Raw genomic sequence first — 23,463 nt, forward strand, 5'->3', positions numbered from 1 at the left:
AACCTTCTACCAGAGTGCACAGCACAACAACGCAGAATACATTTTGAAATTACTAGTTATAAAGATTCATCTTTTACAACTCGTGCGATTCCTGGACTGACTGCGAATGAGGTCAGACCTGGAGATAAAGTCTCACGCGTTCTTAACCTGGACACGAGATGTAGGGGCGAGGTCAGTTTTACTCTCAATGTATGCATCCACGGGTATCGTGTGAATTGGCGGATCGGAGGAGCTCAGACTCCGGTCTGGACATACTGGTGATAAAAAGATAAATCACTATTCCTACCCGCAGTCAGCCTAATGACTGAGGCAAGTGACAAACTAACTTTATGGTAACATAACCCGAAGATAAAGAACCGCTAACACCAATGCCTGAAATAATCCTGAGTCACTCTCATCCAGCTTAGATCTTCACAAAATCATCTTTATAAGATCGAACTTAATGTTATGCTACCACCGATTTCTTGGTAAGCGTTTTATAATAGCATTTTCAACCAAACTTCTGCACGCATTTGTCTCCCCAAATTATTGCCACATCGCAGCATCCTCGTTTTTACAGACCTGCATAAATCAAAAATGTGTGTTATAATATACATACTGGGCGTTTAATTTACCCTCCTTGTAATCAGAATATTCTACCGTACACTTTTTAAACCTCTGTAATTAAGTCATTTAATTACTTATTAAAATATACCCAAAATACTTTGAAAGACCATAGTCCATAACATAAGTGACAAAGCTCAACTAAATAATATTTATATTATTTAAATCTTGTCCGTCTAATCACAATAAATTCTTATTAAATATTAAAATATTACAATAATTAACATTTAAAATATTTAAAATATTAAATGATGTTCTTTATCGAAATATTCGATTTACATTAGACCATCATTTTTCACGACATGTTTCAGTTCCTAAAAGAACTATCTTCAGGTGTATATAATTATATAAAGATCCAAATCAATAATAACTTAAATACAATTTCTTAAATACAATTTCTATATATTATTTTAGCGTACATTTTTATCAGATGTTTATCAGATATTAAACGATGTTCTTTTCAAGATTTTATTCCATTTTAATAATATGACGCAACTTTACCATCTCATAAATAATATTTGATAATTCAATTCCTTGAAAAAACACCAAATCATCATCGTAAAAGTTGTCTTTGAATTGCGTTCTGAAAAAGTCTTGCTATTTATAACGAAAATCAAACAAAATAAAAAAAAATCCTGCGAGCGACATGCCGAGAAAATGAACGTCAAAATAGGTGGTACACATATTTACCAGTGCCCTATAAAAGATTCAGTCAAATTAAACATATGTATATAATCGAATATTGTGTTGTGGTATATGCTACCAGAATGACAGAGACCTAGAATTAAACGAAAGGAATACAAAATAAGTGTGGAACAATTAGGAAAACCAGACTAGGAAAGAATTTGAGATGAGATTCTGCACAGTTACTGAGAACGCAGTGGGATATACCGAGTGAAATGCAGTTTTTTAGTAGCGGAGACAAAAACAGCAGAAACACAGATGAGATTTGCCCTATTTAGAGCAGGAACAGGGGGGATAGCTAGAATTAATTTCAGATGACACAAAGAAGCAAGAGGCCTTCATTTAGATAATCCGTTAACTTCATGTTTCTGGCCACTGAAAACTTTTATCTGAGAGGCAACGGGTTCGAATTGCTCACATGATTCGTCCTTTTCAGGTCCCAATTTACAATCAAATAATTGAAATACGAAAGTACAAATATTTAAAGAAAAACAGGACTGAGAAACTGAAGATCTTCTCGTCATGCAACGGCAACTTACACAATCTCTGATCCCAAAACAGTAAACCCTTAGCTCCTGTTAGACTAATAAAACTGTCTACTTGGTACAGCATCTTTTTAGATCGTAAATTCTTGATTTGCAAAACCGTTGACATAAACGGCTTCAGACTTGAAAACGGTTCAAAATAATAAAAGATGTTGCAAAGAAAATATAATATTGCTATATTTCTCTTAATAAATATATTCCATATATAAACTTATGTCACAAAATAATTTAGGCATTAGTAAACTATTAAACTACCAATAGGTTCAATATGTTTAATATGCTGTATCAAAACGAGTAATCACTCAAACGACAGGAAATATTAGTATGTGATACAAAGCTATGCCATCTCATAAAATAGTGTCCAATGATGATGATACAATTAATTTACGTATGTGCTTGACAATAGCAAAAGATCCATTTATAAGCTAGCACTGAAAATTACAAATTACAAATCATAAAACACAGAAAAATACAAGTAGACAATAAAGAATGGATGAAATTTGCTAAAAGAACTACAGAGTCTGTAGGAATAAAGATTATAGTTATTAAGCGAGAGGAGGTTTTCAGACAGCTAAACAAAATTTGCTGGAGACGTCTGTGTTCCTGCAAATTACATCGGCAGAAGAACTGACCCTGAAGTAATGGTGTACCTAAAGAGTACAGCAGACTCTGATTAATGCTGTAGAAATCCGTACACTACCAGACTCCGGAGCAGAGGAGAAAGTTTTATTTTTAAAAACATGAATGAAGAACAAGGCATTGCCAGTTTTAATGTCGCCGATATGCCTTCGTCTTTGTTGGCACATAAGCCATTAAAGTATAGCAATAATTATAATAGATATCCCTTCCTCCTGCAATCGCACAAAGTCAATTTAACGACCTGAGTGACGTCATAGTCAGCATCACAAAAGTGTAGTGTTTGCCAGAGAATTATTGTTAACAGACGCTTTTTGAAGACTCTAAGTCTACTGAATGCTTCTTTTTCGGTATAACCACTGTGGCCTTCGAGCAGAAGGAAAAACCGTGAAAGTTCTCAAACTTTTTACACATATGTGCACTCTTTTATCAAATCTTTCCCAAGTTTTCATACGTGGGCGGGGAGAACTCTTTTAAGTCCGGTCTCTGTTTTCTTCCTTCCTTTATTTTATGTAATCCTTCTTTCTCCTTTTCTTTATCGCCTCTTTCAATCTGTCCTGAAGCAGCTTTCACACCGTCTAATGGCTTCTTAATACCCTCCTTAGCCCAGGCTTGCTCTCCCCTACAGGGTGTTCCGAAATATGTAAACACTAATGTTTATAACGCATTGTCACAAGGTGGATTAAAACACATGAAACATTACCTGCACTTGTACCTTTTCGTATCTCATTCTAAAGGACGAACAAGGAGTCAAGAGTATTTGATAACAAAGTTCTGAAGACATCAGAGAAATGGGATTAAGCCCACATAAAACATATGAAGAAAGTGCATAAAGAGATTAGGTGAAGTGCTTAAGTAGGCAACACGCTATGCAGACGTGTGTTAAATGGAGATAAAGCTCCATGCATAACCTCCGCACTAGATTGAGTGAGTGCTTAGCTTCAAGCTCCGGCCTCTTTACCACCAGATAACAAATACCGGTAGGTACAACTATCAGACAAGGAACTGAATAGACCTAAAGCCATTATGGACGCGGTGGAAAATAGACAAATATTGCCCCTGCCGGGAATCGAATTCCTATAAAAATAATTGTTAAAGTTAGTGGTGTCACTTAATATTGTTAGGATAATTAGATAAGGATAATTTGTAAAATAAATAGAGTACAGACTTTAAAAACATATCAAAAACAGTCACATACCACGCTAAAAAAATAAAATCAGAACTTCAACCCCCCCCCCCCCCACCCTCATAACACTCTCCCAGTGATACTTGAGTCAAGGTCACCATTGTTGGTAGGCCGCTAGTAACTCCAGCTGACAAATGTTACAATGAGAAGCTTCAAAATCTGGTCCAATAAAATCATGAAAAGTTAGTGATCAACACCAAAGTCGTAATGGGAGGTCTTTTTCCATTTAGGTACATGGTTTATTTGTTGGTTGGCTGGTTAGTTAGGAAACTTACTAAGTGTGAACAGTTGCATTATTGGAAATTAATTTCCTCCATATCCCTGCATCTCTATTTTTCTGAGATAATAATTTTTACCTCAGTAGTTTGTTCTCAAACTGACCTACATTTGCGGTTTCATTTGTCACCCGTCTCAGCTCATAAATATATCATCCCAGTTTTGTAAATATCTATAAGACATTTCAGTATTGTCTCTGTATAACTCATTCATGAAATAAAGGAGTGAGATGCAATCCATAGAACATTTTTCTAGCAAGAAAACAAGGAACGTGTCATGTTTTCCTGAACCCCCTATACCTGTGTTCAAAGTCTAACTCCATCATCTCCTCTCTCTCTCCGTCTGATCCCTTTTCTTTATCATTATCAACAGCTTTACACACTTACTTTCCTCATCCGTCTTCTTCCCTGTCTTCAGCTTTTATTCACATTTTCCTCTCATTACTCTGTCTCTCCAGGACTTCCCACACCGCGTTAATTTGCATGTTCTCGAATTGGCAAACTGAAAATGTGGATATTTTTATCTGTTATAACTCTCAGACTTTAAATGCTAAAATCGCTATTATTATATTGTTGCTAATTCGGTCTATTGTAAGTTTGTCTTAAAACGTAAATCACTCTTATTATTTTCATCCTAATTCTGTCTCTCTAAAGTTATTCTTAGCATTTTAAAATCGCCATACTTTTGGTCCTAATCAGTCTTAAAGCTGATCTCAGCACTTAAAAATCAGCATTATAATTTTATTTATAATTCTGTCTTTTGTAGTGTTGGGCTTAAGACCTAAAACTACTCTTAATAGCTCCTGTTTCTAATTATGTTCATCGTAAAATTGGTCTCAGGACCTAACGTCACTCCTATTTTTTTTGTTCCCATCTCTTGTAAAATTAGAATGATAACATTCAGTGCGTAAGTAATGATTTGGCGCGCAGAGAGGGGAAGAGCTATTAGATTACGATGTTGGAAGTTGCTCAAATCTCAACTTATCTTGAATTATAATCATCAGATATTTTGCAGTTAAAATGATTCAATATCACGACATTAATCTCGCTTTCAGTTGGTAAGACGACTGTTTCAATTGAAAACACTAAGGAAGATCGAAAATGGTGAGCAGGTAATATTTAGAACAATGTCGTGGTCTATTTCAAGATACTCTATAGAGGATGCGTCTACAGAATGAAGAACACGACGATATTGAGCATATATGACGCAATCATCTCCAATTACGTAATCTGCATGTGACGTACGTCCATAGCATTTCAAATACACGTATTAATCCGGTAACATTTGCTGAAGATGGATTAACAATTTCAATGCGTATTTTGTAAATATAATCCTTGGGTATAGTTTAAGCATTGCATTAAACGTAAAGTACGACATTGTCCGTTATCTGGCTAAAAATAAGTAAGACGTTTCGGAGATTGATCTTGTCTTGGCCATAAGGTAACAGGAAAGGGTAATACACTTTATGGGGCTCGTTACATGAAGCTACTTAGAATACTTCGTGGTTTATTTAACAATGTTTTTGGTTGTTTAAATTAGGTAATGATTAGTAGTGAATAATTAAGTGTCAAGGGAGCGGAAGGAATCGATAGTAAAATAATTTAAGGGAATATCCCAGCGTTCACATAGACTGACTAACAAAGCATGAGATGGCTTCGTCAGGACCACCTCTCCGGAAACTGAATTAAACCCTGGGCCTCCCGATTACAAGCAGAAATGATATTTCTTGTAGCTTGACACTACGACAGGACAGAAGATGGTTAAGCTTTATAAACATGATATTTGATTCACAATCCATCACGAATACTAATATGTCGTTGCTGGTCGTGGAAAAAACAATGAGATACGCAGACGGAACGATTACATAGCAATCGGTCGCCACGGCCTCGCTGGAAATTTCGTCAGATAAAGATAACGTTACGGTAGAAGAGGCTCTACTAATTGATCTTTCTACAGACCAAAATCCTTTTCAGAAAGGAATATCAGAAGTGCAAAGTGCGTGGAACGGACGATGGAGGCTAGACACATAAATCTTGCTCGCAAATGGGAATGTAAACCTCGTAGGCCTATCGTTACCATTTGGTTCCACCCCCCAACACCTGTCCTACTTCTTTGTGCCTCGCAAATATATCGGCGCAACTCACGCCAACAGTTCTTCATGAATGAATCTGAAATTGCCGATTCACTGCGATGAAAGATCGAGAGTAATTTACAAAGTAGAAATTTTTCTCTATTAACGACATAAAAGAGGTGAGGTGTCTTGTTGGAACGCGGAAGAATATCACAAAAAATTCATGACCTCTTCTACCTCCCCCCCCCACACTTAACTAACGAAATGGGTACAATAAAACAGAATAGAGTCGTTTAGCATCGATTCGCTGGTAGGAACGTCTAGAAGCTGTACAGACCGGAGCAAAACATTCAGCTGAAACCTGTGTCTACCCACTTCCACGAATGAACAGACTTACAGTAACCAAAAATTCATCGAATGATAAATACATGAATTCTAAGTTAAATCAACTGATGCGGTTATTAGCCAGTCTCTATAAATTATCATTCAACAATAAAGGGTTAGTCTATGTTCAGAAGTGTCACAGTTCTGACCATCTGTCCCTTGACCTATAAATTGATTTCTTCCTTTAAGACTGTAATGCGTCTTCGTAAACTTCACATTTCCATTTGTTCGATTCATGACTGACATGAATTTCTAAATTCTGAATCCTGTAACTCATGCTACACAATGTAGCTCACCCCGCACAGGCCAGTCTACATTTCGTATTTGTGACAGACAGAGTAACGCGCTATAGATCTGAGAAATTTCATCTTTCGTACTTCTGCACTACAGCATCCTTTAGTGTTATATATAGCTGTTTAATGTTCAGTCACTTGTTAAATTTATCGCGCCTGCTGAAGCAGAAAGCCATCTTCAATTACAGTCCGGTTCATATCAACACTGGGTGAGATTTCAGGTTCTCACGGCGGCAACTATGAAAATGTCTGTCTTCTAGCTGTAGCTCCATGTTGTCTGGTAAAAGTTAGCTAACTTCCAGAGATCCCTTCTGCCTCCGTCATCAGAGTATTTCTGTTGGCAAGCTTCTAACAGAGTACCCGACGCTACATAAGACTGGTTTATTCTGAATATAATAATTTCATAATTCATAGCAAAACAAGATACAGGCCTTACTCATGTTTAAAGTGCATGGTTTATTATTTTAATTTCACAATTCATGCTCACAGCATCTCTCATCCTTAATGGTGGAGTACAAGGAAAATAAAGAAATCGCAGTTGTCTGGCACCTGATAAAGATTTTACTTGCCTTCGTCACAGAGCAGGGCATTAATAAAAAGTATTTCAGATACATTCTTTAATTAAATTCCTGAAAAAAATTTCAGAAATTTATAGATTCCAAGCGTATGCTACCTACTAGGTCAATGCCCTTTCCTTAGTACCATAATTATTTTGTAGACCTCTACCGACAAACACAGAAATTTCTCTTATCTACGTTATGAGAAGTTCACAACGCTGATAAAAGTAATCGCAGATGAGAAACGTTTTATTAGTTGAAATTTTAGGTTATGTTCTATGTTCCGGTATTGAGATTTTTTAATGGGGGCAGAACCTACGTTACTAAAAAGAGCATCTGAAAAACTTTAGACCTACTGTGTACTAGAAACGAGGATCAGAAATCAAATTGCAGTCATTGTGGGCCAATATTTCCCATGGCCAGCAATTGCAGTGTTAGTGTGTCGTAGGAGAGAAATAACAAAAAGCTTCTTGTTCCGACCAACGTGAACCATTAAACGTGATTTCGTCGGCCTGTTTCTTCCGCAGCGTGACGAGTCAGCATTTTGTCACGAGCCAGTCACGAATTCACGATTTACAGCAACGGGAAAAATAATGGTTTTCCTTCTATTTTTGTCAGTACATGTCCATATCATTGCAATTTCTAAAGAAAGGGTCGATACGGAACTAAAGGTGGTGTAGCGTGTACCATGGGAGGGTACTGAAGGGTGGAACGCAAGAATGGCATAAGGAAATCGAATGTTCCAATTTACAATTAAGTCTGCAATAACCTGCGTGGAAACCAGAGCATCTAAAATATTTTTTTCAGAAACTATTGTTATGAATCAAAAGTTAAACTAGGCATACGACAATGTATAAACAATCTGCGAAACTTGAAATTTCTGGATTTTGGGGCCGTGTAGAATCGGGGGTTCGAAAAAATATACACTGAAGTAGTAGTGAGGGAGTAAATTTTTCAAAAAAAAAAAAAGCTATCTGCGGGTCCACAAGACTCCGAAACCCAAAACATCATAATCTCTCTCGGTTATAACATTGGCTTTAATAGATATGGACTATAAGTCATTATTGCCAATAAGGGTTTTAAGTGCATAAAACAAGTCGCCTGTTTCCTGACACCCTCCCAACTTTATTGCGGGTTACCACCTTACGGATAGTTCCTCCCCTTCCATAAACAAAACACTGCTATACACAACTTCTTCCAACGTTAAACTTAATAACAGTACTGTATGTATTTTCTCTGTGATCTAAAAGGGGATCAACTTCACCACAAATAAGAAACGTCGCTACTACACACTTATGATTATCAGCAGTTCCAAACACACGGTGTCCGTCAATCAAAGATTTGTCCGCATTAAACTTATCATGGCCACCATGATCTCCGGATGTAACCTCTGGGCATGATTTCTGTACGCTTCAGTTAATGATTACATCGACTCACTGCATTCCACCATTAAAACACAATGTACCTCTCCTTTTTTCGAATGTTTCATTTATGATACTATTAATCGAATTTAGATTAAATAATACAATTCATCGAAATACGTATCATTGCAGTAACACATTCATAAAATGAACCTCTTTAGAGTGTCTTTCTGCATTTTGGGTATTTCTGCGACTACAACAGCGACTTAAAACACGATATCATATTCTCTTTAAAACTTGAAAACAAAAGAGGCGAGGATTAGTCAGGAGGATTGCATCTCGCAGTTGCAATAACAGAAACCGTTACACATCGTATCTAGAGGTAAACAGAGATAATAAATTTTGCACAAATTCCTTTCCTCTCCTTTCATTTCTGACCCTTTTAATCCTGCAAGATTTTCTCGGGGGAAGGGTGATTTCGTAACAAGATAATACGATTAAATTCCTTGCATTTTCACACCAGTTGAGCTATGTTTAAAGATACATTTTCGGTTATTTTTAAAACTATAGAATTATCAAACCTTTGGCAATTATTAAGCCTTTGGAACGGTACAAAAGTTCAAAATTTTCTGGTTTTATCAGGAAGTACTGCACACAGATGTTAAGTATAACAGTTCACCACATACAAATTTCCCACCTCCTGTTATGAGTCTTCAGTTACTGTCACTACAACTAATATTTCACGCTTTCGATATATCAATCACCATTATGCGTGTTCTAGATCCAGGTCTGAGCCCGGCTCAAACAGGCGATCCAACGGATGTTTCCTGTCCTTTTACCCCCTTTTACCCGATAACAAAAGAAGAAACCGTCTTTCCAAACGTTGTGATTTTGTGCTATTACAATTTACACGACGGGCGATATCCAAAAAGAACAGTTTTACACACAACCTATTCTGTTCTATCTTCAGTACAAGAACCACATTAGCTGTATCGAAGTTAAACAATGGCAGGGGGAAATTAATGCTAAGAAAAGCGACGTCCAATTTTTCCTCTTTCGTACATTTACTTATCGCGTTTCGTACCTATAGGCTTAATGCAGCGGATTTTAGTTTATCTGAAGCATTAGCAGAGATGAAAGAGACAGGCGAGGGGTTCCGAAGGGACTACATAGCGTTTGGACCCGCAAGAATTGCTCACGTTCCTTTTGTGAAATAAATAACTTAATAGCAAGCATTTCCTGTACGACTAACCCTACCACTCGCGCTATGAATATTATTCCTTTCCTCCTCTTCCCCCCCCCCCCCCATTTTAAATACCTCGATTTTATCCTAATTCAGTCATTAATTTTCCCATAAATATCGAATCTTTGTCTCTCCCTTTCGTTTGTTCTACTTGGTGAACAGAATAATATTTTGAACACATACCCTATTCACACATGCATCTTCTGTGTGTATTAACTCCTTATTCTGTGTCCCACACAATCAATCTTAACCGCCTGCTCCAATTATGTATTTGCCTATGCAACAAAAAGCATTCTACACTAATTTAATTGTGAATCTAATTCTTGGTTGTTAATGTTATTTAAATGTGCAAATATTTGCAAATTATTTATTTTACGTAAGATGTAATGTTCTCACTGTTTTGAGTACGAAGACTACTGTTTTCTGGTTTGTAGCGTCGCGTAATCTGGTAAAAGTTTGCCGATGTTTCAGTGGTCCTTGCTGCAGCCATCATCAGGGCGATGACCTGATAACTGAGACATCAATTACCTCTGAAACGTAGGTAAACATTTACCGGACTACATGGCACTATTTTATAATTTTTTAAAGATTCAGTTCTATGTAAATTGTGGTTTAATTGAGATTTTTTGGCCACTTTTTGTTTAATCCTGTAAAACTGAGTGTGTGTTGTGTTATTAAAATTACTGATAGTTTTAATACAGGTAATTATCAAACACGGAAATTTCTTTACCGCCTGAAAAGTAATTGTTTTAGAAATGTGCCTAAAATTATAGTAGCCTATGTTGAGCCTGCTGTGAAACCAGAATCAACAATTTCATGTTCTTTATTTATTACTGGCCTGTTTAACGACGCTGTCAGTAAGTCAGACTATTCGTTGTTGGCGAATGATACAATGATTTAAAAATGATGAATTGAAAAAGCCTATGGAAGGAAATGTTCTTCGCTTCATTTGAAGTATTAACTCTACAGTTTCCTGCAGAGACTGAGCGAAACCAGGAAAAAATCCAGTCAGTCGAACCGGTCTCTGGACCGAGATTTCAGTTGGGAACCTTGGGAATATGAAGCAGCGGAAAATGTGATTATTCGGTGTACCGAATTTCACTATTGAACACTTATTTTAAAAAAAACCTAGAAATGTTCGTTATTTAGATTCAAGTAACTTACTTTAAAAACTGTGAAATAGCCGAAATGTCATTGTGTTAAGTACGCACGTGCTATATTGCCATTAATTTCAAGAAGCACCTGAACCTTCTTCCGTCTGCATAAATTTCATCTCAGTTAAAGCCCTAGACCTGTCCATGTTTGCTTTGTAGGGAGCGACTTTCTCTGGAAGCATATCCAGAAGGCCGATAAATGTCTTGTTCACCTCAATGGACCTGAGAAGACTCAACAAAAATGACATTTTCCAGTCCCTATAAATTTGTCTCAGAGGTAACTCGTGAGTTGCATAAATGCAAGCTTAATTTCTTGTTTCTGCCTAAACATAAAGTGGCAAAATTTCAGATTCCGAGTCCAACAACTGCTATTTGTGTAGTGGTTACACGAAACCTTTGCTAGAACACAAAGGACAATTCTGTGGTACGTTATCATTTAGATGCCATGACAGTTCGCACTTAGTTATTCTATTGTTTAGCAGTATGAGGCGAACAGGCACCTCTGTTAACCCTGTTTTACCTTACTTACTACTGCATCATGAACTGTTTCCTTACTGACTAAAACGGACTATGGCTCATCATTATTCTTGTTGGTCCCATAAACAAAAACTAGGTGACATTCTTTCCTAAATAATAAATACATTCGAAGGAAAAACAAAAATAGGCCCGCAGCATTATGCACGAAGCTTACAAAATTAAAAATGATTTTTAAAAGAAATATATTTCATGTCAGGTCCATGTCTGTCCAATAATAAACACTGCCTCTTTCTAAAGGACACAAATGAGCAGATATTCTCCGCTTTTCCACGTAAGGATAGAAATTTCTCATCACGCAAGACGAAACATTACTCGTAACACACCATCATCACAGTCATTTGGAACTGCCTCTCGTCTCTGTCTGTCCTTGAATTAAAGTCTCAGGTTTGAGCGCTTTGTCATGGTCATTTTGGACAGTTTCTCATTTTCTCACCGAAACGTGTTTCAACAGGGCTACTTTCCGAACGTGTATTATGACGTAACGTTTCTTCAACAAGTACTAAGTAAGGAATAAAATACATAGATTGTCTTATCAAGAAATATACAGATGATAAACAGCATTAAAGCAAAGAAATAGAGAAACAACTTTCTATACAATAAAATGACAGTCCTACACTTTTATATATTTGAGTGAAACATAGGTTAAAATAAATAGAAATGTTATTTCAATTCAGGCAGAGAACAAGGCATTTTTAAGAAGTAACAAGGGGTGTACACGATTGTATATAAATAAACGAAGAAGATTTATGGAAAGAAACTAAATACGTATTACGTGATGGAGTAGATGATTACAGACAAAAAAATTATAACAAATTCTTAACAGAGTGGAAAATAATAATAGGACCCGAAAATTAAAAAAAACGAATATATGGATCAGTGTACAGAAAAATACGCTCAGCAGACGGATAAGACGTTGCAACAGGCCCCAGACTAATTCATGCAGAACAGAAGAGAAATGTGTAACAATTTTTTTTTTAAATTTAATGTAGGCTTATAAATATAATACTTGACAGATGAAATCGTATGGATTTAAAACATTACGACTTTCCAAACGTTGTTATAATTTAAACATTAAAAATACAACTTGTGAACTTCAACTAAAATCATAGAAAATAAATTACAAAATTATGTAACTGGGACATGTAACAAACGTGGCAACAGGAAGAACTGCGTATAAAATTTAGAATTGGGAACCTTGGATAAAACAGACACTTAAGAGAACTACTTGAGTGTAAAAGAAAGGATAATAGTGAAACTAATCTCAGAAAAGCGAGATGAAGATATGGATTGGATCAATATGGCTGAGCATAGGCAAAATGCCACGCTTTCGTAAGCACTGTAATGAACATTTGTGTTCCATGAAATTAAGGAATTTCTTGGTCAGCTAAATGACTATAAACTTCTCAGAAAGACACTATGATGCGTTGTTAGTTATACGATCATTAATTTTATGGCATAAAACCATTTTGTCACACGTAAACGTTCGACAACTTTAAACAGATCCAGTACACTGCTTATATAAATAGACGTATAAAATGTATAGGAAACTTAGACCACTCTTGTTTTGCTGCGTGGGAGAGTGAATGCCAACCAGAGACGGGCCAAAAGCAGAGAAGGAAAATAACAAAACGTTACAAGATAACATTAAACAGTAATTTCTCCAAGTATTATGTTCTCTAACACAGTGGAAATGTAGATTACTGGGGACGGGTGACTAAGCTTAACTAAAAGGCTTCAGCAATTAATAAAGTAGCTGGTGTTTAATCATTCTTGTTGCTTGCTTTATCGCTTTTATGTACCTTAAGGATATACAATCACTATTATCGTGTACATTATAAAACAATCACATTCGTAACAAAATATACCTACGTATAATTAATCATAAAAGAACAGGTGTCATTCAAAAAATGTTTACTACCAATCATCTACGAATATTTTACCGTATTTCTTTGTACAACGTCTAAGAACTTACAAATTAAAATATGCCTAATTTTACGTGTTATATATTCTCGCCTTTAGGAAAGAAAGAACATTAAAGTTCAGAGAATGTATAGAAATGTAACATATGGACGGAGAAAAATACATATTTAGGAGCTCAGTCGTTTGCACTGTTCACGCGGTGTTACTGGGGCGATTAAATCAAGGACTGTGAGACAAATAAAAAATAGAGAAACAGGGATTACGAATTGTTTACAAAATTTTGGTCGAAAATCCTGAACGGAGAAAACTATGAGACCTAAACGTAGATGGGAAAATAACATTAAAATGAATTTTAATTAAATATTGCGTGAACTGAAATAAAATTACTCAGGATAGGGGAATATGGCGGGTTTATGTGAAAATACTTGAAACCTCCGGTTCAATAAAAACAAAATTTGTATTTACCAGCTGAGAAACTCTTCAAGAAATACCCTTCACTTTTGGGTTAACTGAACCATAACTGTGTATGTACATAAGCAAGGGCGCAAAATATCTGCGAGTCTTAGCTACGTCACTATAACAGTTGTCCAGCACCGAACACGCGTCAGATTGAGGGAATTAGCGACTTTCATAGGCACATTCATATTTTTGTTGGCTATTACTTCTGTAACAACAAATGTTTGCCGTCCAAGACCCGGTAGGTACGCAAACAATATGTAATATGCAAAGTAATATGTAAAAACACGTAAGCTCGTTGATGTCAGTCTTCTGACTTGCAACGCCGTGTGGACCTGTAGTTAAATGCCGACGGTTAGGATGATCAATACCGCCTCCATCTTCAGTGTTGGTACTTACCTACAAGTCCACACGGCGTTACAATGACATCTTCACCACCGTGAGAATCTAATACGTAAACTCCATTAGAACACAAGATTCCACTGGTTTTAATTTCTTGTTTGATTTGTTTAATGTACTGACATTCGGAATAGCCATTGAAATTGAGTCTACTTTAATCCCATCAATCAATCAAGCATAGATATCCAAAGCATTTACTTGGGGAAACGTGACTTAATCTTGAAACATTGTTTTGTCGCTCACAGATGTTGTAAGTATTAGCACTAGGAAGCAATGAACGCTCTCTGCATTACCGATACATCGCAGTAGATCGAGTCGCTCCACTAGCAATAACCTTGTGTCCACATACGTTTCCTGACCTCTTTGCTGAAGCACGCTGTTGCATTACAAAGTAGAAAACTGCGAAGCTTGAGGTTGAAACTAACCTTTTAAAGTGAAATTATAATTACATAATTCACCTGCTTCAACAATCAGTAACTCTTCGTGTTACTTAAACTGTGAACGCGATTATTTACTTAAACAGCATTAATTAGTTGATCTTTGTAACGGTAAAGTGTGGTGTTTTCTTTGCGGTACGGACTTAATTCTTAAATATTATTTAGACGAGCTTCGGCTTCAGTGTTAAAGCACAGTGGAAACCTTCGTGTACCATCTACCTTGACATTTAATACCCCTTCATTTTGCCCATGAGTTATTTATAGATTTCATATGATTCCCAGGATAAACAGCGATTGTTTTAAACAATAATTATCAATAAATACCTAATTACCTGGCACAGACTTATATGAACATGTTAAATTCCGGAGACTGCAATATTTTATGAATCACTTAACTAAAAATGTATTTAATGTCTAAAGGTAATATATATATATGATCTGTAAGCTTAAATATAGACAGATTCACTCCTACAAAGTCTAATATCGATATTAATGAAAAGATTTAATAGTGTTATTTACAGTGTATGTGTTCACCTGCAGTAAATCTTCGAAACAAGTAATAAACGTTAAGCCAATATATATTCCGTATATTCAATTTTAAGTCGTGTTGTCCCTATCTAAATTTCACAGTTCGACGGATATCATATTAATGAATCTAAGATTTATGATGGAGGTTGAAAACCATGATCATTAATAACGGTGGGGAAGAGAAAGATGATAATTGTGATGACGATGATAAATATGAAGATAAATAAGATTATCACTATCGGTCTCACAATAACTATTAAGAATAAGAAAGTAAAAGATCATGATGTTTACAGCATGCTTCATTACAATGTGGATAGCAGCAAAAGAAATGGGAATCCCTCGGGACCCTAACGACGTTTGTTTGTCTCTAGGGACAGTGTTCTGTGGGAAAGAGATATGTTAAGACGCTCTGAGCTTATCGCAAGGCACTCCCTGCTGTGCTAAGAAAACATCTAACAAAAGTAGCAAAACAAGAAAGCAAACTCCTGACATTCGTTCATAATGTAGGAACAGCAGTGACACAAATCCCCCTCTTACGTAATTCAAACTAAGTCTATACAAGAATATTATTATTATTGTTATTATTATTATGACTACTTCTACCCCCTATGGTGTAATAAAGCGCCCTATTATGTGACGACGATTGTGTGAAAGGGTGTGAATGTCGAGCGGTAGATTTATATAAGGGAGGGGGTGGCTGAAGGAATAGATTGCAGGCGATGGGGGAATTTCTACAAGACAGAAATGTACGTTAAAGCTAAATAACAAATTGGGGCCCCTTTGCACTTACAGATGAGTGCAAATGTTACGCGGACTTCTGGTGAATCTGATGAGTGCGGTTAATTCCCTACTTTAACCCCGATATTGCGCAGGTACTAAGGTTTCGCAAATAAATTGACTTCATGGTACAGGATTTCCTGTGAATTACTTCAAAATATTTTAAACTCATGTTCCTGCTTGTCACGCCGGGATGCCTCACTGGAAACTTCCACGACGTGGGTATATTCCAACATAGTGAACATTTCTGATAAATCTATAATTCATAACTTCGTATTCCGTTCAGACACCGACAGATTACTTTCCGGTAATCTGTAATGTGTGTGCACCACCAAATGTATCATAAGTCCATGCAACTCAAATCGCATGTTAACTTCAATAATCGATTATTGAACTTGCACCAGATGTGCCTTTCCGGATCCTGTTTCTACGTTAAACCAAAATATTCACAGAAAATTGTTCGTAATACACACTACGACATAATATTTTAAACTCACTTTTTGTTAATATGTTGTCCAACAGCTGTCGCTCAATGCCCTGTACCCTGGTCCTGCAACAGACAAATAACACATATATTAATAGTGAATTATATTACAGTTCTCGGCTTAATCAACGACTACATAAATACGAGAAATGTTATGTGTTAATTATATATATAAATGTATTTTAAAATCTTTATTAAATGTGTGTTCAATACGTATGTGTATTTCGAAAATTACTACTCTGGCAACAACGTGAAGTTGTGTCTCGGTAGTAAACAATATTGTAATTATTATTAGTTTAAAAACTTTAATATTTAATAACTTTGTATTCTGCCCAGAGTGTATGATTTTTATAATAGGTATGCAGCACACTGTTTGATCACTCTAGTGAAGGACGCACTAAGGATTGGACGGACCTGACTGAATTATTTACGCTTTATAATCGAAACAATCATTCCTACAGCTACGATAGTTTGTTCCAGAACCGACAACCACGCTTAGGGATAAACGTGGCAAAATTAGTACCAAAGAGAACCATTATTCGAAGCCTCTTACCATGAAACTGTGACATATTTATTCATTAGTTTAATTAGATAAATATTTTAATTTAAGTGTTGTGTCAAATAGAACTACAATATTGCAATTAGGTGGTATTACAAAAGCAAAGATTTCGATGTATTGTATCCATTTTTGTTTTCTGATTAAGGTGTAAGAATCTCAACGATTATATTTCTCAGCTCAGCTGCATAAACATAATGGCTGATGCAAACAACGGCAAATTAATTGGCTCAGGATAGTTCCTGAAAAGGCGATAATTATTGAGTACGTACGCATTAATACACACAAGACTATAAAGAAAATACGTGATTTTATGCTATTCACACATTTATTCATGCACTACTATAAGAAAAATATTTAAAAATTCTGCAATACTGGTTGTTTTAAAACTTACGAAAAACAGTTGAATATATCAACATAATTATTGCACTAAATGTCCATCTAAATGACTTAGAATCCACTTTTATGCTGTAAATGCCAATTTTCTATAAAATATATCATTTCTTAACAATCATACTACTGTCGCTTATATTTCTTCAACTGTTTGTTATTCACTTAACGTTTATGTTTGTCTACCATCAGAGAGATAAATACATGGGTGATGTTAGAAATAAAACTAAACGAATATAAAACAATATCATTCAACGATTGGAAAACTTGTGTGGTCTTCCTAGTGTGAAAACCACCCACTCCTCCTTTCCAAAGCAGAAACTCATTCATTAGACTAAAGGCAAATACAAAAAAAAACAATCAAATAAAACAAAAGCGAATAAACAATAATGCATCGCATTTTCAGCATCGATCGCGCATACAAAGTATATATCGCAGGTCTATTTAAAATACAAAGCTTGTCATCTAGTCTATTGTAGACTTAATGCGAAAGCCAAGATGGCTGAAATTATTGAATAAAAAAAGAGAATGGTAGAAGAATGCTCAACAAGTATACATACTCCATATAATCTGCGTGAACAATAAAGAACAAACCGCATTTCATCTCAGCTACGTTTAAATTGATTTCATCTGAAGACTGAATAATCAGTAAATTCTATGTGGTTATTACGTCTAATAACATTCTCATTGTGTAATGCTGGTAAGTATTATTTGTACACGGCTTCCATCGCCACGCGTGTTATAGGTTAAATGTAAAATTATTTTCGACTGAGCGTAATAAATAAAAGCGGATGAAGTTTTGAATAGTCTATTTAAGTACGCGTTCGGTAGCTCAGGTTAAATACCGTAGAACGGTGGATGAATAATGAGTGGAAAAATGATGCATAAGGAAGTGGTCGTTGCCTAATTTAAGGCAAGATTTCAGGTTCTCGCGGCAGCGAATATGAAGAAGGCTGTCTTCAGGGGGGATAAGTCGTGTAGGCTGGTAGAAGCTTACCGACGTTTCAGACGTGCTTACTAGCTCCATTATCAGGTCCTTGATCATGACAACCCTTTAAAGCTAAAACACGCCATATAAAGCGAAGGTGAACCTCAGGATGACATTGTACACTTTCTCTTCTCTCTCTCTCTCTCTCTCTTCCCCCCCTTCGGGTTCAAAGGGTTAATAGGTTTGATTTGAGGTTTTCACAGCGGTGAGTATGAAGATTTCTGTCTTCTGGGTTGTTGCGCTATGTAGTATGGTAGATGTTTACTAACGCGCCCTGATGACGGAGGCAGTATGACCTCTGAAACGTTGTTAAACATCGACCAGACTACACAGCGCAACAACCCAGCAGACAGAAATCTTCATACTCATCGCTCAGATGATGGAGGTAGTATGACCTCTGAAACGTTGGTAAACATCGACCAGACTACACAGCGCAACAACCCAGAAGACAGAAATCCTCATACTCACAGCCCTGATGACGGAGGCAGTATGACCTCTGAAACGTTGGTAGACATCTACCAGACTGCACAGCGCAACGACCCAGAAGACAGAAATCTTCATACTCTGATGACGGAGGCAGTATGACCTCTGAAACGTTGGTAAACATCGACCAGACTACACAGCGCAAAAACCCAGAAGACAGAAATCTTCATACTAAGAATCGCCCTGAATATGGAGGCAGTATGACCTCTGAAACTTTGGTAAACATCGACCAGACTACACAGCGCAAAAACCCAGAAGACAGAAATCTTCATACTCATCGCCCTGATGACGGAGGCAGTATGACCTCTGAAACGTTGTTAAACATCGACCAGACTACACAGCGCAACAACCCAGAAGACAGAAATCTTCATCGGTTAATAGGTTTACTTGTTTATCATTCCGAGACCCAAATCAGTCAACAGGAAGTATTACATTTTTCAACATTATTGTTTTGTGAAAAATAATGCTATGGAGATAACATAAAATACATTTCTTTCTTTATCTTATACTCCTTGCACTTTTCATTCCCCTCCTTCTCATCCTGCGTGTCCTATTTTGTCAGTAACATTAATCTGCACTGTACGATCTATGTATTTGTATATTGGACGAAGAATATATTATGGATCATACATTCTTCTCTATTCTAGTGCTTCTCCGTTTCCAATTTTTCCTTTGTTTTCATTTCCTTATCCTACTCTCGGCCTACTCCTTATTTTTTATCAAAGATCTGTTCTGCGTTCAGAATGTGGTGTGGTCATTTCATTCAATCCTCTGACGCCAACATAAACACTTGTGCGCAGTTTGTGTTGAATCACACTGTCCACAATCGAGACTTCATTCCTCCAAGTCGAGGAAAGGAATCGATTTCAAAATCCTCTTCGAAATAATTCATGTCACAGGGATCGTTTGATGCTTCGCTGATTGACGAGGAATAGGCCTGCTTGCAGGTATCCACCTGACTGCATAGTACAAGAGCGACCTAATTCCAACAATACGAGAACATAACCAGTAATAAAGCTACTGAAACGTGAACCATTAAGTAATCTCTTTAATACTATTCATTACTCAAGACGAAAATTTTCAGGCTTTTTAATAGTAAATAGACAATCTTTTAGACACATTTGGTAGAAATCCTGATGATGGAGGCTGTAATCACCTCTGAAACGTCGTTTCTACGAGACTACAAGGAGATGACACTTATCTTCACATTCGCCGTCGTGAATTCCTGAAATTTTCACTAGCCCTGAGTTTAGAAACTTTACTAACCTGTTTAAGCTATGTAATTGTTTGTTACCGAACATAAAAATTCTCGAATCGCTATAACCATTATCTTAGATTTAGATTTTTGACCAGGATTTCAAAGTCACGACAGAACGTATAGGTTTATTAGCAAATGTATAAAGTGAACTCGTCTATATGTATAAACGTTAACTAACACCATGGTATAAAATTCCTCATGACCAGATAATAATTACGCTAACAACTACGAAGTCTGAAGCTCTTATGGAGACCAAATGTTCATCGTGTTCTCAAAAGCCAGTGATCACATCCTACTCTCAGTCGTTCAAGCATGTTCACTTTATAGTCGCTACTTATGTTTGTAGATATTTATCATCGTCTCATACGTACACGTCTAGTGTCGAAAATTATCTTATCACCTGGGGGTTTCTCAATCAATTCCTTTTTACATTTCTTCGAGATTATTTTATCAAAGTGTGTGCAAATAAATTTCTTGTAAAAAAATTAATTTTTAAATAAAACGATATTTGTCATGAAAGAACTATTCGTACATTCCTGGGACCGAATATCATTACAGCCTTACTTAGGTCGTTGTTGTTTTGAATAGCGTTTTAAAACGTCAGCTTGTGAGGAAAGGAAACCTTTAAATAAAAGTTCAGGGCTTGGGAGATGATGGCAAAGAATTTCTTTAATATTTTCACTGCTGCGCAGATTAACTGCTCCCTGCTTTGCATTGCGAATTGTTGCAATATAGCGCATAGCATATGAAAAACCCAGCAGGAACTCATGTCGGTCTGTTAAGACACTGTATGTTAGGAATCCAGGAACCGGTTTTGCTGACTGGAGCATGGCGTAGGTGGACTGGACCAAACTGAGTTAGGAAAGAATACAACGCGGGACTTGCAAATCTTCTGAACCACATGAATTACACCGCCACGGCGAGACATCAGAGTCTAAGCGTCCCATCTATAGAACAGCAGAACTATGAGAGATTGTTTGGCTGATTTACAATCTGTTAACTGCTTAAGTTCTGAAACGTTAAAAGAGTTGCGGTAGAATTTTTTTTATGATGAATCGGTAAAGATTTGGAAGGAAGAAGGGTTCGATATTATCCAAGCAGAGAGCCTATTAAAATCGATCCGTCTGTCCGTACACAATAAATAAATCGAGATCGACTGGACAGATATCCATGAAATTTAATATTAAGAAATCTTACTAAAATTAGTCAATATACTTTAATTTTGGCTTAAACCGAAAGACAGAAACGGGCACTCTTCGTAAAGACGTACACGCGTTTCTGCGCTGGGGGTGGGGGGGGGGGGTTGTAAGGCTACCTTTGTTACCACGGTTACCCTGGATAGGCCAGAAGTCAAAAGGCAAATTCTGTCGAAAGCGCCCGAACATTCACGCTGTGAGTAATTATTTTAAATGTAACTTTTTAAACGGTATAATATAAGGTGTTTCAGTTGAAGTGCCTCAAAGCCTCGGTCAGAATAATCAGTTTAGACCGGGAACTGAACCTGGCATATTTAAAACGCAAACACGCAGCCGTTCTGCTAATGCGATCGGTTCAACATTAAAGGTGAAACTGGTAAGCGCTACAGGAGATTTTCGAAATGCTATATCCATTCATGTGCAAACTTCAAGCGAGGTTTGTCGCAATTATAGAATGAGTTATTGTTAACGAGAGCTAACAGTTTGCCCAAGGCACTTCAGACGTCGAGTCAAACACTTTGTTAGGTTGTGACAATACACACGTAGAGTACTGTGCTACTCAAAGACATTTGAAACAAAAGCGATAAAAAAACTGCAACTGAATAGCGAATTCCTTTCCAATTTAAACGAGTTATATCGAATAGTCTGCCATCTTTGGGAACAGAACTAGGTGACAACACGCAGAAACTAATAACATAATTTTAAAATCTGACAGAATTTAAATATTATGTGACAGCGTAATAGTTCATAAATAGACAGTCGTGGTCTATTTAAATGTGCTTTCCCGTCATTCGCCTAGAAGCAGAAGGAAACCTCAGACATAGGCTACGTATAACAACTCGACCGACCCGGGAAGGCGTACTTTCCAACAGGGATGTGGAAGGACGCGTTCGTAGCATGTTTTGTGACATAATCCCGTCTGGAGAGAATAAAGAAAACCACTTACACTTAATTAATTATAGTTACACCTCGAACAAGATTAGAATACATTTCCTTCCGAGTATAACGAAATTGGAAATTTTATCACGTTATAAAGCTTCTCTATTTGTTCCACTTTCCTTCTCTTCCTAAGATTCTGTTTAATAATCATATATTGGCATTTTACGAGAATGTTTTTTTTGCATCTAATAGGCAGACATATTCTTTACAGCACCGATCGATCTGTACTGCAGGAAGAAGAAAAACATTTTATAAAAATTTTCACGCAAAAACTTCATATAAAGCAGAGCACACGCGATTTGGAGAAGTTTGAAGATTAATATTAATTTCAAGATAATTGATTTGAGGGTATGGACTGAATTAACTAAGCTACGAACAAGATCCATAAGCAGGCCTTTCTAAGAATGTTGATTCAACAGCCTCTGATACAAGAAAGCGAGTCTGGAAGTCTGTTACATAGCTGAAGAAGGTACAAGCAGCCATTTCCAGCACTTTGCTCATAACAACATCCAACATGTTGCTAGATGATTAGCCATTCTTTGTACTAAACACTAGGACGACTTCACAAATAACTGAAACATGTCATCTTTAACATTAGGTTATAAAATGTTACATTACGCAGTTGATTTAATGTCAACCACAATGGAATTGTACTCGTCATTTCTCATAATTTTAAGCTTCCATTCTGCATCGTAACTAGGCAAGATGCATGCGTAACATTGTCATCACTTAGGTTACATTTAAAAATATCATGATTATGTCTCGTTTTTTGAGTATTATTTTTATTTAAAATGACAATGTCATTCATATTCGTCTTCTTTAATTTGTTCTTCACATTGATGATTGTATGTTTCTGCAACCATTCATCACATTACTCCAAATACGGACGTATATTCTACATAAAATAAGATTATGCTAAAGGATGTTTGCGAACAATGTGACGAGGAAAATATTTTGACGTAAGAAACAAGAAATTACAAGACCGTGGACACAATTACATAATAACGTGCCTTATAATTTATATCATTTACCAAATAATCAAGTCACGGAGTATGAGATGGGTAGAACAAGAAGCATGCATGGAGGAGACCTTCGACTTTAAATTATTTTCTATCCTTCAAA

General features: G+C 36.4%; 1 protein-coding gene across 1 annotated transcript in view; it reads right to left on the reverse strand.

The window, feature by feature from the left end:
- LOC110835993 (zinc finger protein rotund) overlaps positions 1-23,463 on the reverse strand; it is a 427,918-nt gene that overhangs the window by 330,986 nt on the left and 73,469 nt on the right. Inside the window, exon 2 of the mRNA XM_087349135.1 lies at positions 16,545-16,597. The gene's annotated coding sequence lies outside the window, so the exon portion shown is untranslated. The remainder of the gene's footprint in view (positions 1-16,544; positions 16,598-23,463) is intronic.

The sequence above is a fragment of the Zootermopsis nevadensis genome, unplaced genomic scaffold, assembly GCF_977971745.1.
Source record: "Zootermopsis nevadensis isolate Lab colony 2312 unplaced genomic scaffold, Znev_1.0 Znev_ptg000015l, whole genome shotgun sequence".
NCBI lineage: Eukaryota > Metazoa > Arthropoda > Insecta > Blattodea > Termopsidae > Zootermopsis > Zootermopsis nevadensis.